Raw genomic sequence first — 19,488 nt, 5'->3', positions numbered from 1 at the left:
AGTTAAAGACTCCGTTACCCTAGCATGAATTACAATACATCAAGAATTGTTATGAGACTAGAGATTTTAGCATGGTAAAAATTTAAAAGCAACACCTATAGGGCTAAGTCATCCAGTCTCCGATATGGGGTTGTAGTTGTTATGATATGGCAATGGATCTTTTGCTCAAAGTTTAGTAAGGAACAATATTCTATTTGTGTAGCAGTAAGACACAAAATATAATTTGGTTCCCATGGAAGAGACAGGATGCTATGGATGATAATTATAACTTATAAAACAGTTAAGAAATGATATTCTACTGATAACAGTAATTCGATAGGAACTAATTGCTCAGGTATTCTTTAGGAAGAGCACAATTTTATTGTGCGGATCATAAGGATTAGATTGGAATTAAAGTGAAACTTTTGAATAGTATGGGAAAAAGGAGAGTCTGGTAGACTCCCTTCTTAAGATTGAAGAATTGTTTATGGTTCGAAAAAAAAAAAAGAGGTTAATGATCGCAAACCAGCGGAAAATAAGCTATAGAATATCGATAGATAAAAAAGTTGTGGAAGTAAAAATTAGAATAGTTGGTGCGAATGTAATAAAGAAACGTTATGAATATTAGTTAAAGTGTTGACTAGAATGGTTAGAGGACCAAATCAAAGTAATATTGAAGTATAGTGGATTTATTAGGGATGATAAGAGGTGCTAAATCATGACTCGACAGTCAAGTTAAGGAAGAAGATAAGATTGAGGAATAAAATAATTAAAGTTAAGCTGTGGAAAAAAAAAACAAATAGAACAGTAAGAAATGGGAAAAACCCTAGATGAGGAATTGCCACCAAGGCAAAAAATTTACTTAAGACGCGTAACGACATCTCGAACTATTTTATTAAGAAGGAAATAAGTTAAACAAAAGCAAACAAGATAGTGCAAAATAGCACATAGGCCTTGGTCATAAATGGAGATGGTGAGATAATGGTTATGGACCTATGATCAAGAAAGAGATAAGCAGTTCATATATGACCAACAAGGTCATTTAAAAAAAAAAGACTACAAAGGAAAATAATTGCTAAAACAACAGCAAGAAAAGAGTAAAATATTCTAAACTAAACTGAAGGTTGCATCAAATGATCAAGAGATTTAATAAGAAAAGAGTAAAACTAAGTTCTCACCTATAGGATCGTACGAGGTCCTAGAAAGAGTGGATCCACTAGCACACAGATTTGCATACCTCTAAAATTGAAATGAATTTGAGTTTAACCTATGACAGACGTTCATAAGAAACTTAGCACACGAGGTGAGCAATCGATGAGTAAACAACATTGGTTAAAGTGCTAAGGAACCATCATTCAGGCCAGGAAGCTACTTGGGAGCATGAATAGGACATGAGGAGGCAGCACCCACAACTGTTCAGAGACTGATACCAGGAAAAATTTCGAGGACGAATTTATTTTATGGGGGAAAGAATTGTAACACCCCTATTTGCATAGCTTGGTATATTTCACTATTTCGATGACCGCTGTCGGTCCGAACAATTAAGGGGATTAGAACCACACTTAAGACAACTCGATAAGCCATAAACACAAATAATTAGTAATTGTCAATTAGTTAAGTATAAATAAGAAAAACAGAACATAAGAATTTAAATGAGCCGAGAGTCACAACGATGGGTGACCTTCCCGGGAATGACTACGAAATCGATTTAAACTCAAATTTCAAACTGTAAAATGTGACGCTGTGGTCCTTAAGACCATTACAAACACAGTGAAAAAGAGAAAATCACAAAAAAGAATTGTTAAGACAGTCAAATAATTAGGTCAGGGATCCAGAAGAAATATTGAATTATTTGCAAATCGAGTTGAACTGGCGAGGGGCAATTTGGTCAATTGACCCCGAGAGCTGACTCCTGACCTAACTGTCAAATAAAATTGGAGAAAAGAAAATTTTGGAGTCGGGAATTAAATTAAAGTACTAATAGAAAAATAAATAAAAAAAAGAAGAAAATGAAAAAGTGAAGGGAGATGACATCATGCATGACGCCATAAATCCTATAATTAATAAATTTAATTAAATTGATTTATAGTCTTCCTAAGAGATAAAAATACAAGAAAAGAAAGAAAAAAAAAACCAAAAAGTCTTCTTCCTTCACCTAAGTTGCCGCCCCACCTCTCCCTAAGCCACCATGGAAGAAACTCCATTGAAGCTTGAGTTCAAGCTTCAAAACTCCTACTAAACTTTACCTTGACCCCAAATTAATCCATTAGAACTTGATAACCTCACTTGAGAAGAGGATTGAGCAAGAAAGAAAGAAGGAAAGAGGGGTGGAATTGAAGATTGAAATTCAAAGTTTAAGGTTAGTGAATTTAAATTGAAAATTTATGTTTAATATTTGTGTTCTTGGTGTAGGTAACTTAGATCTTAACTTAAAATGAAATAAAAACATTTGTGAAGGACCAAACTGAAAATTTGGCCAACTAGGGTTACTATGCATATGCTTGTATTTTGATTGAATTTAATATGTTAGGCAAGCTTGTATGAATGTGGTAGTGAGATTGATATGCAATGAATTGGTTAAATGCAATTAATTGGTGAACTAGGGTTTTGGACACCTAGGGTTTAGAGGTAAAAATTTCGAGAAATGGTGAAATGATGTATTTGATCTAGTTTGAAGTGAGAATTGGGCATTTGTGACCAAATGAAATGTGTTGGAAGTGTTGGAGTTGAGACTAAATTCGGACTCAATGTGGCGATGCTGCTGGCAGCATGACCAAGGTCCCTTTGAGGGACCAAAATTGAAAATTTACAAGTCCAATTGGTATGAGACCAATTGGGAATGAAAACAGACACTAAATGACACAATTTTTATTTAGGAACCATGCCCAAAAAGTGACCAAAACCTAGTGAACAAATTGACCAAATCTGGAAAATCTTAGTCTGCCCTGTACAAAATGACCAAATGAACAGTGTTTATTCATTTGGCCATAACTTGAGCTAGGCAGGTCTAAATGACCCGAAATATTACAAGTGGACAGATGAGATATAGACCTAAAACTTTCATGAAGAGCAAAAATCTAAATTATGCCATTAACCAAGTCATTTGGCCATCAAAATTTGGTAACCTAAAACTGCCAGAACCAAAATTTGCCCAGAAAATCTGGGTTGAGTCTAATCCGGCAGCCATGGTTCAAATGGCAATAACTTGAGCTACAAAACTCCGATTGGAGTGATTCAGAAAGGAGAATAAACTTAAGACAATAGGGAACATTTTCTATGAAGAAAGTTTTGCCAAATTCCAACAGTAAAATGACCAATGGAACAGTGCAACCTTAGACACCAAAACTGAAAATTATCAAATTTGCTTAAAAGGCTTAGAATTTGAGAAAACAACCAAAACCAACAAATTTAGTGACCAAAATGAGGTATGTGGGTGAAGTTGGAATTCCCATACCTATTAAGCCTTAGAAAGTCAACAAATTGACTTGAATAGTGTAGTGAATAGTAACCCCGAAACGCAAATTTTAAAGAATGCCAAGTTTAGCATATTAAAGCTAGGTATAAGTTAATTTGAGCTTATTTTAGGATTTACGATTAGTTATGATGCTGAAACACTGTGAAACTGTGTGTTTCAGTTGAAAAGAATACCGAAAAAGAACCCGAGAGATCGAGTCAAGGCCAAGAGGCGACTCGTATAAGGTTTGTGCACAACTAACTCTTTTGGTATTTTTCAATTCCAAATTGATTTGAAATAAATTTATGGTATGATTTATGATTTTTGTGGTGTTGAGAATTTTAACTTATTGAATGAAATTGTATAATTTGAATATAAATTGTATAAGGAGAGGCCCCAGTTTCACAGAGCATTGGAGGTCCAACTGCACCAGTCCCTCTTATGCAAATTACTGCACAAACGGCCCAGCAGATGGCCATGTTCTTTCAGCAAATGGCTGATAATCTGTCAGCCCAGGCCCAAGTACAAACCCAACCCCCTCAAGAGCAGCATGAAAAAGAGAAAAGTGGGAAACCCATCGGTCAAAGTTCGAGTAGTAATTTGAGAAAGAGAAAAGATTTTGAGGGATCCCGAGCTCCTAAGTATGACAGAGGCGGATCTTCAGGGCGCAAGCAATCAAGAACCATTCGTCAAAGAATCAAAAGTTCCTATCCTATTCGTATCTGTGACGTTTGTGGAAAATTTCATGGGGGTATTTGCCATAGGGTCAATGGAGCTTGCTTCAATTGTGGTGGAATTGGACATTTCGCCCGAGATTTTATTAGCGCACGTCGATTTATGCCACATACTACACAGGAGGAATCAGTTCAAGATTCTGATTTTAGAGGTTCATTAATAGTCAGTAGAGGCAGAGACAGAAGTAGAGACAATACTTCTGATAATCCTCACACAATGGACCAACCCGAGCAGAGTAATATATTAGAAAGAGGGAACGCCGTGCATCGAGGGGAAGAAGCAGAGACTTCAGATGTAGTTGCCGGTATGTTCTTAACTTGTGAAGGGAATAATTATGTACTATTTGATTTCGGCTCTACTTATTTATATGCTAATGCAAAATTATATGTTCTATTGCTATTCCCTTGCATGGAGATAAATTTTAGTGTGTTAGTAATTAGTCTTTTAGGATAAGAATTACAATAATAAGCATGATTGGGATTAATTTTGGAAAAGTTTCTAGTGAGAGACATCTCCTAGACTACGATAAATTATAAAGTTAATTAGTAAGCCTAATTAGGTAAGGCAAGAGGACCTAAAAGTAAATTTTAGCAATATATCTGCCCTAGATGGAAATAAAGGTATTACTATTGATAGATGTTAGTAAGTGCCATAATCAAAATAAGTTTAAGATATTAGTGGATTTGAAAGAAATAAAACATAGGGAAGTTAGATCTATTGGGATGTATCGTAGTAACTATGCAATATTCTTGATGTTTGTGCTGTAAGCTGCAGATTATAGTATTGACTTGAGATTTATTGTGTAGAGCTACGTACTACCCAATAGTACATAAGGATAAGAATAGTTATAAATGACTTTTGCTCTGGTACAAATATACCAGAATAGAGTTTTATTACTAGAACTGAGTTTGAAAATCCTAATTCGGGATTCAAAACTCTATAATTAGAATATCAAAAGATCATGGTTGCAAGGTAGTGAGAGTTAAAGACTCCGTTACCCTAGCATGAATTACAATACATCAAGAATTGTTATGAGACTAGAGATTTTAATATGGTAAAAATTTAAAAGTAACACCTATAGGGCTAAGTTATCCAGTCTCCGATATGGGGTAGCAGTTGTTAACATTTGCAATGGATCTTTTGCTCAAAGTTTTGTAAGGGACAGTATTCTATTTGTGTACCAGTAAGACACAAAATATAATTTTGTTCCCTTGGAAGAGACAGGATGCTATGGATGACAATTATAACTTATAAAACAGTTAAGAAATGATATTCTACTGATAACAGTAATTCGATAGGAACTAGTTGCTCAGGTATTCTTTAGGAAAAACACAATTTTATTGTGCGGATCATAAGGATTAGATTGGAATTAAAGTGAAACTTTTGAATAGCATGGGAAAAAGGAGAGTTTGGTAGACTCCCTTCTTAAGATTGAAGAATTGTTTATGGTGCGAAAAAAAAAAAGAGGGAAATGATTGCAAACCGCGGAAAATAAGCTATACAATATTGATAGATAAAAAAGTTGTGGAAGTAAAAATTAGAATAGTTGGTGCGAATGTAATAAAGAAACGTTATGAATATTAGTTAAAGTGTTAACTAGAATGGTCAGAGGACCAAATCAAAGTAATATTGAAGTATAGTGGATTTATTAGGGATGATAAGAGATGCTAAATCATGACTCGACAGCAAGTTAAGGAAGAAGATAAGATTGAGGAATAAAATAATTAAAAGTTAAGCTGTGGAAAAAAGAAAAAAAAAACAAATAGAACAGTAAGAAATGAGAAAAACCCTAGATGAGGAATTGCCACCAAGGCAAACAACTTACTTAAGACGCGTAATGATATCCCGAACTATTTTATTAAGAAAGAAATAAGTTAAACAAAAGCAAACAAGATAGTGCAAAATAGCACATAGGCCTTGGTCATAAATGGAGATGGTGAGATAATGGTTATGGATCTATGATCAAGAAAGAGATAAGTAGTTCATATATGACCAACAAGGTCATTTAAAAAAAAAAGACTACAAAGGAAAATAATTGCTAAAACAATAGCAAGAAAAGACTAAAATATTCTAAACTAAACTGAAGGTTGCATCAAATGATCAAGAGATTTAATAAGAAAAGAGTAAAACTAAGTTCTCACCTATAGGATCGTACGAGGTCCTAGAAAGAGTGGATCCACTAGCACACAGATTTGCTTACCTCTAAAATTGAAATGAATTTGAATCTAACTGATGACAGAAGCTCATAAGAAACTTAGCACACAAGGTGAGCAATCGATGAGTAAATAGTATTGGTTAAGGTGCTAAGGAACCATCATTCAGGCTAGGAAGCTACTTGGGAGCGTGAATAGGACATGAGGAGGCAGCACCCACAACTGTTCAGAGACTGATACCAGGAAAAATTTCGAGGACGAAATTATTTTAAGGGGGGAAGAATTGTAACACCCTTATTTGCATAGCCTGGTATATTTCACTATTTCGGTGACCGGTATCGGTCCGGATAATTAAGGGGATTAGAACCACACTTAAGACAACTAGATAAGCCATAAACATAAATAATTGTCAGTTAGTTTAGTATAAATAAAAAAAACAGAACATAAGAAGTTAAATGAGCCGAGAGTCATAGCGATGGGTGACCTTCTCGGGAATGACTGCGAATTCGATTTAAACTCAAATTTCAAACCGTAAAATGTGACACCGCGGTCCTTAGGACCGTTATGAACACAGTGAAAAAGAGAAAATCATGAAAAAGAATTGTTAAGTCAGTCAAATAATTAGGTCAGTAATCCGAAAGAAATATTGAATTATTTGCAAACTGAGTTAAACCGGCGAGGGGCAATTTGGTCAATTGACCCCGAGTACTGACTCCTGACCTAACTGTCAAATAAAATCGAAGAAAAGAAAATTTCGGAGTAGGGAATTAAATTAAAGAACTAATAGAAAAATAAGTAAAAAAAGAAGAAAATGAAAAAGTGAAGGGAGATGACATCAAGCATGATGCCATCAATCCAATAATTAATAAATTTAATTAAATTGATTTATGGTCTTCCTAAGAGATAAAAATACAAGAAAAGAAAGAAAAAAAAAACCAAAAAGTCTTCTTCCTTCACCTTAGTTGCCGCCCCACCTCTCCCTAAGCCACCATGGAAGAAACTCCATTGAAGCTTGAGTTCAAGCTTCAAAACTCCTGCTAAACTTTACCTTGACCCCAAATTAATCCATTAGAACTTGATTACCTCACTTGAGAAGAGGATTGAGCAAGAAGGAAAGAAGGAAAGAGGGGTGGAATTGAAGATTGAAATTCAAAGTTTAAGGTTAGTGAATTTAAATTGAAAATTTATGTTTAATATTTGTGTTCTTGGTGTAGGTAACTTAGATCTTAACTTAAAATGAAATAAAAGCATTTGTGAAGGACCAAACTGAAAATTTGGCCAACTAGGGTTACTATGCATGTGCTTGTGTTTTGATTGAATTTAATATGTTAGGTAAGCTTGTATGAATGTGGTAGTGAGATTGATATGCATTGAATTGGTTAAATGCAATTAATTAGTGAACTAGGGTTTTGGACACCTAGGGTTTAGAGGCAAAAATTTGGAGAAATGGTGAAATGGTCATTTGTGGCCAAATGAAATGTGTTGGAAGTGTTGGAGTTGAGACTAAATTCGGACTCAATGTGGTCATGCTGCTGGCAGCATAACCAAGGTCCCTTTGAGGGACCAAAATTGAAAATTCACAAGTCCAATTGGTATAAGACCAATTGGGAATGAAAATAGACACTAAATGACACAATTTTTATTTAGGAACCATGCCCAAAAAGTGACCAAAACCTAGTGAACAAATTGACCAAATTCGGAAAATCTCAGTCTGCCCTGTACAAACTGACCAAATGAACAGAGTTTGTTTATTTGGCCATAACTTAAGTTAGGTAGGTCTAAATGATATGAAATTTTACCAGTGGACAGATGAGATATATACCTAAAACTTTCATGAATAACATAAACCCAAATTATGACATTAATCACGTCTTTTGGCCATCCAAATTTGGTAACCTAAAACTGCCAAAACCAAAATTTGCTCAGAAAATCTGGGTTGAGTCCAATCCGGCATCCATGGTTTAAATGGCTATAACTTGAGCTACAAAACTCCAATTGGAGTGATTCAGAAAGTAGAATAAACTTAAGACAATAGGGAACATTTTCTATGAAGAAAGTTTTGCCAAATTCCAACAGTAAAATGACCAATGGAATAGTGCAACCTTAGACCCCAAAACTAAAAATTATCAAATTTGCCTAAAAGACTTAGAATTTGAGAAAACAACCAAAACCAACAAATTTAGTGACCAAAATGTGGTATGTGGGTGAAGTTGGAATTCCCATACCTATTAAACCTTAGAAAGTCAACAAATTGACTTGAATAGTATAGTGAATAGTAACCCCGAAACACAAATTTTGAAGAACGCCAAGTTTAGCATATTAAAGCTAGGTAGAAGTGAATTTGAATTTATTTTTGGATTTACGATGAGTTATGATACTGAAACACTGTGAAACTGTGTGTTTCAGTTGAAAAGAATACCGGGAAAGAACCCGAGGGATCAAGTCAAGGCAAGAGGCGACTCGTATAAGGTTTGTGCACAACTAATTCTTTTGTTTTTTTTCAATTCCAAATTGTTTTGAAATAAATTTATGGTATGATTTATGATTTTTGTTGTATTGAGAATTTTAACTTATTGAATGAAATTGTATAATTTGAATATAAATTTTCTTATGCATTTAAGGATTTATTGCATTGTTTTGAGGATTGTAAATTTTAAGTTTGATGTGTTGCCAACCTTGAGCATGAATTTATAATAATTAAATATGTTGATTTGTAAACACTTTGTAAATAGAAATTGTTTTGAATATGATTTGAAACCACAGTTGACATGGCAAAATTTGTTGTGAATTCTCATTAGCTTGTCTAGTGAGATATCTCCTCCACTAGATGGGGCGAGTTACTTCCTCTTTGGCTTGCCAGTTGGGGAAGAATTTGAATGAGTACTCATATATACTAGCTAGTATTTGTTTCTCTCATTTAACCTCGGTTATTGGGAGAATGTGAAATGTCGTGGTGTACAACACGGCATCTATTTGAATTTTGGGTCACGGGATCAACTGTGTGAATTGTTGGCAACGCCTTTTAAATTATGCATAATTTGATAAATTGTGATTGAAATAAATAATTTGTTAGTGATTCAAAATATTTTTGTATTGTTTCGGAATTTAAAAGAAATGTAAATAAATAGTTATTAATTGATCAAATGTTATTCAAATGAATAATTTGTATGAATGAAAAAAATGATTTTTGAATGTCATGGATTTTGAAGAATTTAGAAATTTTAAATTTTTATTCATTATGAATTATTAAGAGTAATTTGTATTAAGTTTTAAATTATTAGTTTGTGCACCACTGAGTTCACCACTCAGCGATAGCTTTGTATGCTGTCGTAGGTGAAAGAAAATATATAGAGCAGCTGAGCGAGGTTACTGAAGGACACTGTGAGATTATGCTCGGGTATATCATAGGTATATCCTTGTACATTAGCTTTTGATGTAATTCTGTAATTATATATATGAAATTTCCTTTGAGCAGTTGTACCAACTCTTTTGTAATATATATTTGGATTGTAATGAAATACAAATTATTATAAGGTTATCTTGAGATTTTATATATTTATAAAGTTTGCACTACTAAAATTTTTAATACTCCCATCAATGTAAATATTCATTTTGTTATCTTAATGAGATATTTCAATGTTTGATTTAATTTAAACTGTGTATTGAATTGCTTGTGTTAATTTGTGAAATGAGGATGGTTTAAATTTTGAGACTTGAGAAATTGGTTGAGATTGATTGTGAAATTTGAAGAAGTTGTTGAGAAAAATATTGGGAGTGTCTTTATTTTCAGGTTTTGAAGAACTGTTTTCTTAAAATACAGACAGCACTCTGTTGAAATTTTTGTAAAAATTATGGAGATTTTTAAATATCTAAAAATTTAATTTATGTTCGGACTTTAAATAAAGGTTTTAATATCTGAGAAAATTTTACCCACCAATTTAAAAATGAACGAAAATTGTTTCAAAATCCCTTGTAGTATATTTAATGGGTTACCGGTAGGTGAAGTACGGTAATTCATTAGGTGTACTACGGGAGCATGTTACATCTTACGAGGAGTAGGGTGTGGCATGTTTTAGTGGTATCAGAGCAAAGGTTTTAAAGTAAATTTTGAACTGTGAATTTTAAATATTTTTTGATAAGTACAACTGCTCAAATGTTTCATACATATAGTACATTTACATCATAAATATGAACTAACAGGGAGAAATCTCCTGGTGTTGGTTGTACAGAAAAAAAAATCCTCTGAATATATATGGATAAGGGGGATAAAACGGTAAAGCAGTATGATACAGCTAACGTACAAGGAGAGGCCCCAGTTTCGCAGAGCGTTGGAGGTCCAACTGCACCAGTCCCTCTTATACAAATTACTGCACTAACGGCCCAGCAGATGGCCATGTTCTTTCAGCAAATGGCTGATAATCTGTTAGCCCAGGCCCAAGAACAAACCCAAACCCTCAAGAGCAGCATGAAAAAGAGAAAAGTGGGAAACCCATCGGTCAAAGTTCGAGTAGTAATTTGAGAAAGAGAAAAGATTTTGAGGGATCCCGAGCTCCTAAGTATGACAAAGGCGGATCTTCAGGGCGGAAGCAATCAAGAACCATTCGTCAAAGAATCAGAAGTTCCTACCCTATCTGTATCTGTGACGTTTGTGGAAAATTTCATGGGGGTATTTTCCATAGGGTCACTGGAGCTTGCTTCAATTGTGGTGGAATTGGACATTTAGCCCGAGATTGTACTAGCGCACGTCGATTTATGCCACATACTATACCGGAGGAATCAGTTCAAGATTTTGATTTTAGAGGTTCATTAATAGTTAGTAGAGGCAGAGACAGAAGTAGAGACAATACTTCGAGTAATCCTTGCAGAATGGACCAACCCGAACAGAGTAATATATTAGAAAGAGGGAACGCCATGCATCGAGGGGAAGAAACAGAGACTTCAGATGTAGTTTTTGGTATGTTCTTAACTTGTGAAGGGAATAATTATGTACTATTTGATTTCAGCTCTACTTATTTATATGCTAATGCAAAATTATATTTTCTATTGCTATTCCCTTGCATGGAGATAAATTTTAGTGTGTTAGTAATTAGTCTTTTAGGAAAAGAATTACGATAATAAGCGTGATTGGGATTAATTTTGGTAAAGTTTCTTGTGAGAGACATCTCCTAGACTATGATAAATTATAAAGTTAATTAGTAAGCCTAATTAGGTAAGGCAAGAGGACCAAAAAGTAAGTTTTAGCAATATATCTGCCCTAGATGGAAATAAAGATATTACTGTTGATAGATGTCAGTAAGTACCATAATCAAAATAAGTTTAAGATATTAGTGGATTTGAAAGAAATAAAACATAGGGAAGTTTGATCTATTGGGATGTATTGTAGTAACTATGCAATATTCTTGATGTTTGTGCTATAAGCTACAGATTACAGTATTGACTTGAGATTTATTGTGTAGAGCTACGTACTACCCAATAGTACATAAGCATAAGAATAGTTATAAATGAAATATACCAGAATAGAGTTTTATTATTAGAACTGAGTTTGAAAATCCTAATTCGGGATTCAAAACTCTATAATTAGAATATCAAAAGATCATGGTTGTAAGGTAGTGAGAGTTAAAGACTCCGTTATCCTAGCATGAATTACAATACATCAAGAATTGTTATGAGACTAGAGATTTTAGCATGGTAAAAATTTAAAAGTAACACCTATAGGGCTAAGTCAACCAGTCTCCGATATGGGGTTGTAGTTGTTATGATATTGCAATGGATCTTTTGCTCAAAGTTTAGTAAGGAACAGTATTCTATTTGTGTAGCAGTAAGACACAAAATATAATTTTGTTCCCCTAGAAGAGACAGGATGCTATGGATGACAATTATAACTTATAAAACAATTAAAAAATGATATTCTACTGATAACAGTAATTCGATAGGAACTAGTTGCTCAGGTATTCTTTAGGAAGAGCACAATTTTATTGTGCGGATCATAAGGATTAGATTGGAATTAAAGTGAAACTTTTGAATAGCATGGGAAAAAGGAGAGTCTGGTAGACTCCCTTCTTAAGATTGAAGAATTGTTTATGGTTCGGAAAAAAAAAAAGAGGGTAATGATCACAAACCAGCGGAAAATAAGCTATAGAATATCAATAGATAAAAAAGTTGTGGAAGTAAAAATTAGAATAGTTGGTGCGAATGTAATAAAGAAACGTTATGAATATTAGTTAAAGTGTTGACTAGAATGGTCAGAGGACCAAATCAAAGTAATATTGAAGTATAGTGGATTTATTAGGGATGATAAGAGGTGCTAAATCATGACTCGACAGTCAAGTTAAGGAAGAAGATAAGATTGAGGAATAAAATAATTAAAAGTTAAGCTGTGGAAAAAAGAAAAAAAAAACAAATAAAACAGTAAGAAATGAGAAAAACCCTAGATGAGGAATTGCCACCAAGGCAAACAACTTACTTAAGACGCGTAACGATATCCCGAACTATTTTATTAAGAAAGAAATAAGTTAAACAAAAGCAAACAAGATAGTGCAAAATAGCACATAGGCCTTGGTCATAAATGGAGATGGTGAGATAATGGTTATGGACCTATGATCAAGAAAGAGATAAGCAGTTCATATATGACCAACAAGGTCATTTAAAAAAAAAAGACTACAAAGGAAAATAATTGCTAAAACAACAGCAAGAAAAGACTAAAATATTCTAAACTAAACTGAAGGTTGCATCAAATGATCAAGAGATTTAATGAGAAAAGAGTAAAACTAAGTTCTCACCTATAGGATCGTACGAGGTCCTAGAAAGAGTGGATCCACTAGCACACAGATTTGCTTACCTCTAAAATTGAAATGAATTTGAATCTAACTGATGACAGAAGCTCATAAGAAACTTAGCACACAAGGTGAGCAATCGATGAGTAAATAGTATTGGTTAAGGTGCTAAGGAACCATCATTCAGGCTAGGAAGCTACTTGGGAGCGTGAATAGGACATGAGGAGGCAGCACCCACAACTATTCAGAGACTGATACCAGGAAAAATTTCGAGGACGAAATTATTTTAAGAGGGGAAGAATTGTAACACCCCTATTTGCATAGCCTGGTATATTTCACTATTTCGGTGACCGGTATCGGTCCGGATAATTAAGGGGATTAGAACCACACTTAAGACAACTAGATAAGCCATAAACACAAATAATTAGTAATTGTCAATTAGTTAAGTATAAATAAGAAAAACAGAACATAAGAAGTTAAATGAGCCGAGAGTCACTGTAACACCCCTATGTTCGGTAGTGCGTTCTACTGTTCCGGTGGCCAGTGTTATCCGGACAGCTAGGATGCCTAGAACTACACTTCGTTATGAGTGAGGAGACATAAAATAATGAAATACAAGAAAAGAAAATACAAGAAAAACAAAGAAAAAATAATAGCAAAGAAAGGTAACCAAGTTAAGCGAGCTGAGAACCCTAGCGATGGGTGACCGCACCGGGAAGTCACGGCGTGGACCGTTGACTAGCCCTGGACTGCGGGGAACCCTGGAAAATATTTTTAGGACTTAAAGAGACATCAATTGAAGTATAAATATCATTATAAATATCAAAGAAAAATTAAATAATTAGTACAAGGAAAAGTGAGAAATCGAAAAACAGACAAAACCAGATTATTCTGAAAAATCGGGAATGCAACCCGAACAGGGGCATTGTGGTCATTTGACATCCCTAATTGTCTTTTGACCTAAATTTTCATTAAAAATAAATAATATTACACTTGGAAAATATAATGAAAAATTAAATTGGTGGTATATAAAGTAAATAGCAAAAATTATGGGTTTAATGTGGAATAAATGAGAATTAAACATATAAAATGAATTAATTTGTGTGAGTGGACCACTATGGAATAAATTAAGAGCTAAATGGGCAGGTGTACACCTATTATACAATCTGCATCTTCATCTCCCTCACTTGGTTCATCCATGCCGAAATGAAGAATTGAAAACCTCTATTGCCATTTTGCATAAAGCTTCATCAACCTCCTTCAATTCACCTCCAAACACCTAGGTTGTTTCATTAAAGATTACCTCCACATCACAAGGAAGAGTTTGATAGCAAAATCAAGGAAGTTTAGTGAAGGTTTAACAAGTCCTAACAATAGGTAAGTTTGTATTTTTGAATATTGCTTTGTTAAAGTTTGAAAACATGTTATGGGTGTTTGCTTTGTGAAGAAATTTTAAAGTTTTGAGGAGTTCTTGATATATCCAATTTTGGATAGCCATGGAGTTCTATATTTAATGAAGTATTCTTACATATATTTGATGTGAATTTATGTTGAGTAGGGTGAATTAATGTCCTAGTAAGTTATTTCCATGTATATGTGGTAATTGTGCATTTGGAATTGAAGTGGAAGAAACTATGGGGAATTTTGGCAATGTGAAGGATTCGGCAGCCTTGAGACTCCTTGATGAATGTTTAAATTCAGGAAGATATTGGGTGAATTGTGACATTGAGGATTGATGGATACGTATGTAAATTGGTTGTGGAAATTGTATGTAATAATTAGGAGTGGTTATGTGTATATATTATTTTATTTGGACTTTGTGAATTAGAGTTTCATTTGGTGTATTGAGGATATTTGTATTCTGCCCAAAGTGATTTTAATGTGAAGTGGTAAATGGTTTTGGTAATGTACCAAATCAGAATTGGTAAGGGGAGTGGACTTATAGCAAGTAAATGTGCAATTGATAGATGTTAAGCAATGTGTTTAAGGGCAGTATGCATTTTAGCCCATAACACTAAATGTGTAACTCCAATTTGTATGAGACCAATTGGAGGTGAAACTAGGCACAAAATGTGCCAACTTTCATGAAGGAAACATACCAAAATTCTGCTGGCAAGGTAGCTTGAAAAATGACCAAATCCGGATTAAGTGCAAGTGAGGCCTGAAAACTGACTATTTGGGCAGCAGTTAGTGTTTAGGCCATAACTCACTCAAAACAGGTCCAATTGACCTAAAATTTTAACCATGAATAGTTAAGGTCCATATCTACAAGTATTATGAAGACACCAAAGCCCAGAAATGACCATAAGCAAGTCAAACAGCTTGCACAAGTTCGGGTCCAAAAACTGGCCGAACCAAAGTTGACCAAAATTGACCTAAAATGACCTAATTTGATGCCATTTGACCAGCAATAGTAAAATGACCATAACTTGGCCTACATAACTCAGAATGACCTAAAATTTTGCCCCATGTTCCATAAGACATAGATCTACAAGTTTTTAGTTTTGACCGAAACCCGAAAATCGAGGGAACTAGGTTGTCCGGCTAGGTCAAACTAGTATCCTGGAATCCAGCAAGTTGCAATAAAATGCACTAAACAAGGAAATGAAATTGGTAACATGTACCAACCCTAAAAGACTATCGAATGTGACATATTAGTAACACTAAAACCTAATTTACCTAGAACGCATCGAGGGTCGATATATTAGGTGATTAAGCAAATAATAGCTTTCAGTGAATTACTTATCAAGCATTATCGATAGAGACAGTTTAATTTAGTACTGAAACACTTTAAATTGTGTTTCTCAGTTAGTAAAGACTCAAGGAAAGGGAAGGAAACACTGAGTCCAGACCAGGAGACAATTATCAGAGGTTTGTGCACAATAACTATTTCTTTGAAATTTTCCATTGAAATGAATTATGACTATTTGTACATTATGGTTTTAAATTGTGGAAATGTGTTTGAATGGATATTTATTGTTTGAAAAGCATTGTAAATGATTTGAAACTATGAGAAATTATTTGAATGATATTGATGGACACTTATTGATTGAAAAGTATTGGAAATGGTTTGAAACCACAGCTATCATGTATATTGATTGTATTCCTCGCTAGCTTGTCTAGTGGAACAAATTGAATTCCCTCTCTGGCTGAAGTGTTGAGGTGTGTGCCTGTTGAGGACGAATTGGATGAGTACTCATATTTTTGCTAGCTAGCTATGTTATTCCTCATTAGTCATCGACTTTTGGGACGAATTGAATACCCCATTAGCCATCGACTTTTGGGACAAATTGAACTTTGGAACATGATTAAGCTGTGTGTGATTTATTGATTTGTATTATGAGATTGTGAAATGGAGTTAAATCCTTATTGACATTTACTGTCTTTTGAAGTTAACTATGTTTTGATCTCTGAGATTTATTGTGATATTGTGTTAAATTCCTTATGACACTCATTGTCTTGAATTTAACTATGATTTTATATATCCATCATTTAAATGATTTATGAATTGTGATTTAAGTTGTATTTGGTTAATGTTGTGCACCACTGAGACATTGTCTCAACAATAGCTTTTTATTGCTGTCGCAGGTAGACAGATAGACAGGGCAGCAGACTAGGCTGCTAGTACCTCCAGCGAGAGATTTTCGGGTATAATGAGTATACCACATTTTGCATTTTGTACTGTAATGTATGTTCACTGTATGTATATATTGTTTTTGATTTTAAGCAGTTGTAAATTCAAATTGTACCTTGAAGTTGTAAAATAATTATGAGTTATTTTGGCTTGTAAAAATTGTATTATATTTCTTTTATCTCAATCTTTGAAAAATCACTGTGGATTTGAGTTGAGAAATATGTTGTGTTGAGAAAAATATTGGAGTTGAGATTTGGAAATATATTGAAGTGCTTTTTACAGGTTTTCTGAAGAACTGTTTTATCCAAAATACAAATGGCACTCTGCAAAAATTTTTACAAAAATTCCAAATAATTCAAATGTGTTAGTTCTATAACTTCAGTTCAAAAAGGTTTTTAACACCTGTAAATAGTGCTCACCACTGTAAAAGAAGTAAGAAAAGTTTTTAAAATCCCTTGTAGTGTATTTAATGGGTTATCAGTAGACGGAGTTGGTAATTCATTAGATATACTACAGGATCATGTTATGCCTTACAGAGGGGTAGGGTGTGACAGTCACAGCGATGGGTGACTTTCTCGGGAACGACTACGAAGTCGATTTAAACTCAAATTTCGAATTGTAAAATGTGATGTCACAGTCCTTAGGACTATTACGAACCGAGTTGAACCGACGAGGGGCAATTTGGTCAATTGACCCTGAGAGCTGACTCCTGACCTAACTGTCAAATGAAATAGGAGAAAAGAAAATTTCGGAGTCGGGAATTAAATTAAAGAACTAATAGAAAAATAAATAAAAAAATGAAGAAAATGAAAAAGTGAAGGGAGATGACATCATGCATGATGCCATAAATCCAATAATTAATAAATTTAATTAAATTGATTTATGGTCTTCCTAAGAGATAAAAATACAAGAAAGGAAAGAAAAAAAAAAAACCAAAAAGTCTTCTTCCTTCACCTAAGTTGCCGCCCCACCTCTCCCTAAGTCACCATGGAAGAAACTCCATTGAAGCTTGAGTTCAAGCTTCAAAACTCCTACTAAACTTTACCTTGACCCCAAATTAATCCATTAGAACTTGATAACCTCACTTGAGAAGAGGATTGAGCAAGAAAGAAAGAAGGAAAGAGGGGTGGAATTGAATATTGAAATTCAAAGTTTAAGGTTAGTGAATTTAAATTGAAAATTTATATTTAATATTTGTGTTCTTGATGTAGGTAACTTAGATCTTAACTTAAAATGAAATAAAAACATTTGTGAAGGACCAAACTAAAAATTTGGCCAACTAAGGTTACTATGCATGTGCTTGTGTTTTGATTGAATTTAATATGTTAGGCAAGCTTGTATGAATGTGGTAGTGAGATTGATATGCATTGAATTGGTTAAATGCAATTAATTGGTGAACTAGGGTTTTGGACACCTAGGGTTTAGAGGCAAAAATTTGGAGAAATGGTGAAATGATATATTTGATCTAGTTTGAATTGAGAAATGGTCATTTGTGGCCAAATGAAATGTGTTGGAAGTGTTGGAGTTGAGACTAAATTCGGACTCAATGTGGTCATGCTGTTGGCAGCATGACTAAGGTCCCTTTGAGGGACCAAAATTGAAAATTTACAAGTCCAATTAGTATGAGACCAATTGGGAATGTAACACCCCTAAGTTCGGTAGTGCGTTCTACTGCTCTGGTGACCAGTGCTGTCTGGACGGCTAGGAAGCCTAGAACTACACTTCAATATGAATGAGGAGACATAAATAATGAAATACAAGAAAAGAAAGTATAAGAAAAACAAAGGAAAAATGATAGCAAAGAAATGTGATCAAGTTAAACGAGCCAGGAAACCTAGCGATGGGTGACCGCACCGGGAAGTCACGGAGTGGACCGTTGACTGGCCCTGGACTGCGGGGAACCCTGGAAAACATTTTTGGGACATAAATAGACCCTTGTTGAAGAATAAATATCATTAGAAATATTAAAGAAAAATTAAATAATTAGTACAAAGAAAAGTGAAAAATCGAAAAACAGACAAAACCAGTATCTAGAAAAATCAGAATGCCACCGAGCAGGGCATTATGGTCATTTGACATCCCGAAGTGTCTTTTGACCTAAATGTCCATTAAAAATAAATAGTATTACACTTAGAAAATAAAATGAAAAATTAAATTGGTGGTACCTAAAATAAATAGTGGAAATTATGGGTTAAATGTGGAATAAATGAATAATTACTTTATTATATGATTAAGTGACTAAGTGGACCACTAAGGGGATTAATTAAATACATAGTGGGACATGTGTACACTTAAAATGCAGCTGAATAAGTCATCTTCCTCATTTGCATTCAAATTGCCGAATTGAAGAGTGAAGGAAACTCCATAGCCATTTTTCATGCAAGCTTTCTTAACTCTCCATTTTCAACTCCAACCTCTTAGTGTTCTTCATTAAACTTTGTCTACACATCACAAGGAAGATATTGATACTAATTTTGAGAAGTTTGATGAAGGTTTAGCAAGTTACAATTAAAGGTAAGTTTGCATTTTTGAGAATTTCTTTGTTAAAGTTTATGTTCATGTTATGGGTGTTAGTTTGGTGAAAGAAAATTTTGAGTTTGAAGGGTTATTGTTGTTTTCATTTTGGACAGCCATGAGTCACGTTTTTGATGAGATATTTGTGCATATAATTGATGAGAAATGGTGTTGATCATGATGAATTAGTAACCTAGTGAATTATTTCATGTTTATGTGGTGATTTATGCACTTGGATGGGAAATT

The sequence above is a fragment of the Hevea brasiliensis genome, chromosome 6, assembly GCF_030052815.1.
Source record: "Hevea brasiliensis isolate MT/VB/25A 57/8 chromosome 6, ASM3005281v1, whole genome shotgun sequence".
Classification (NCBI taxonomy): domain Eukaryota; kingdom Viridiplantae; phylum Streptophyta; class Magnoliopsida; order Malpighiales; family Euphorbiaceae; genus Hevea; species Hevea brasiliensis.
Note: the sequence above shows the minus strand (reverse complement) of the source record.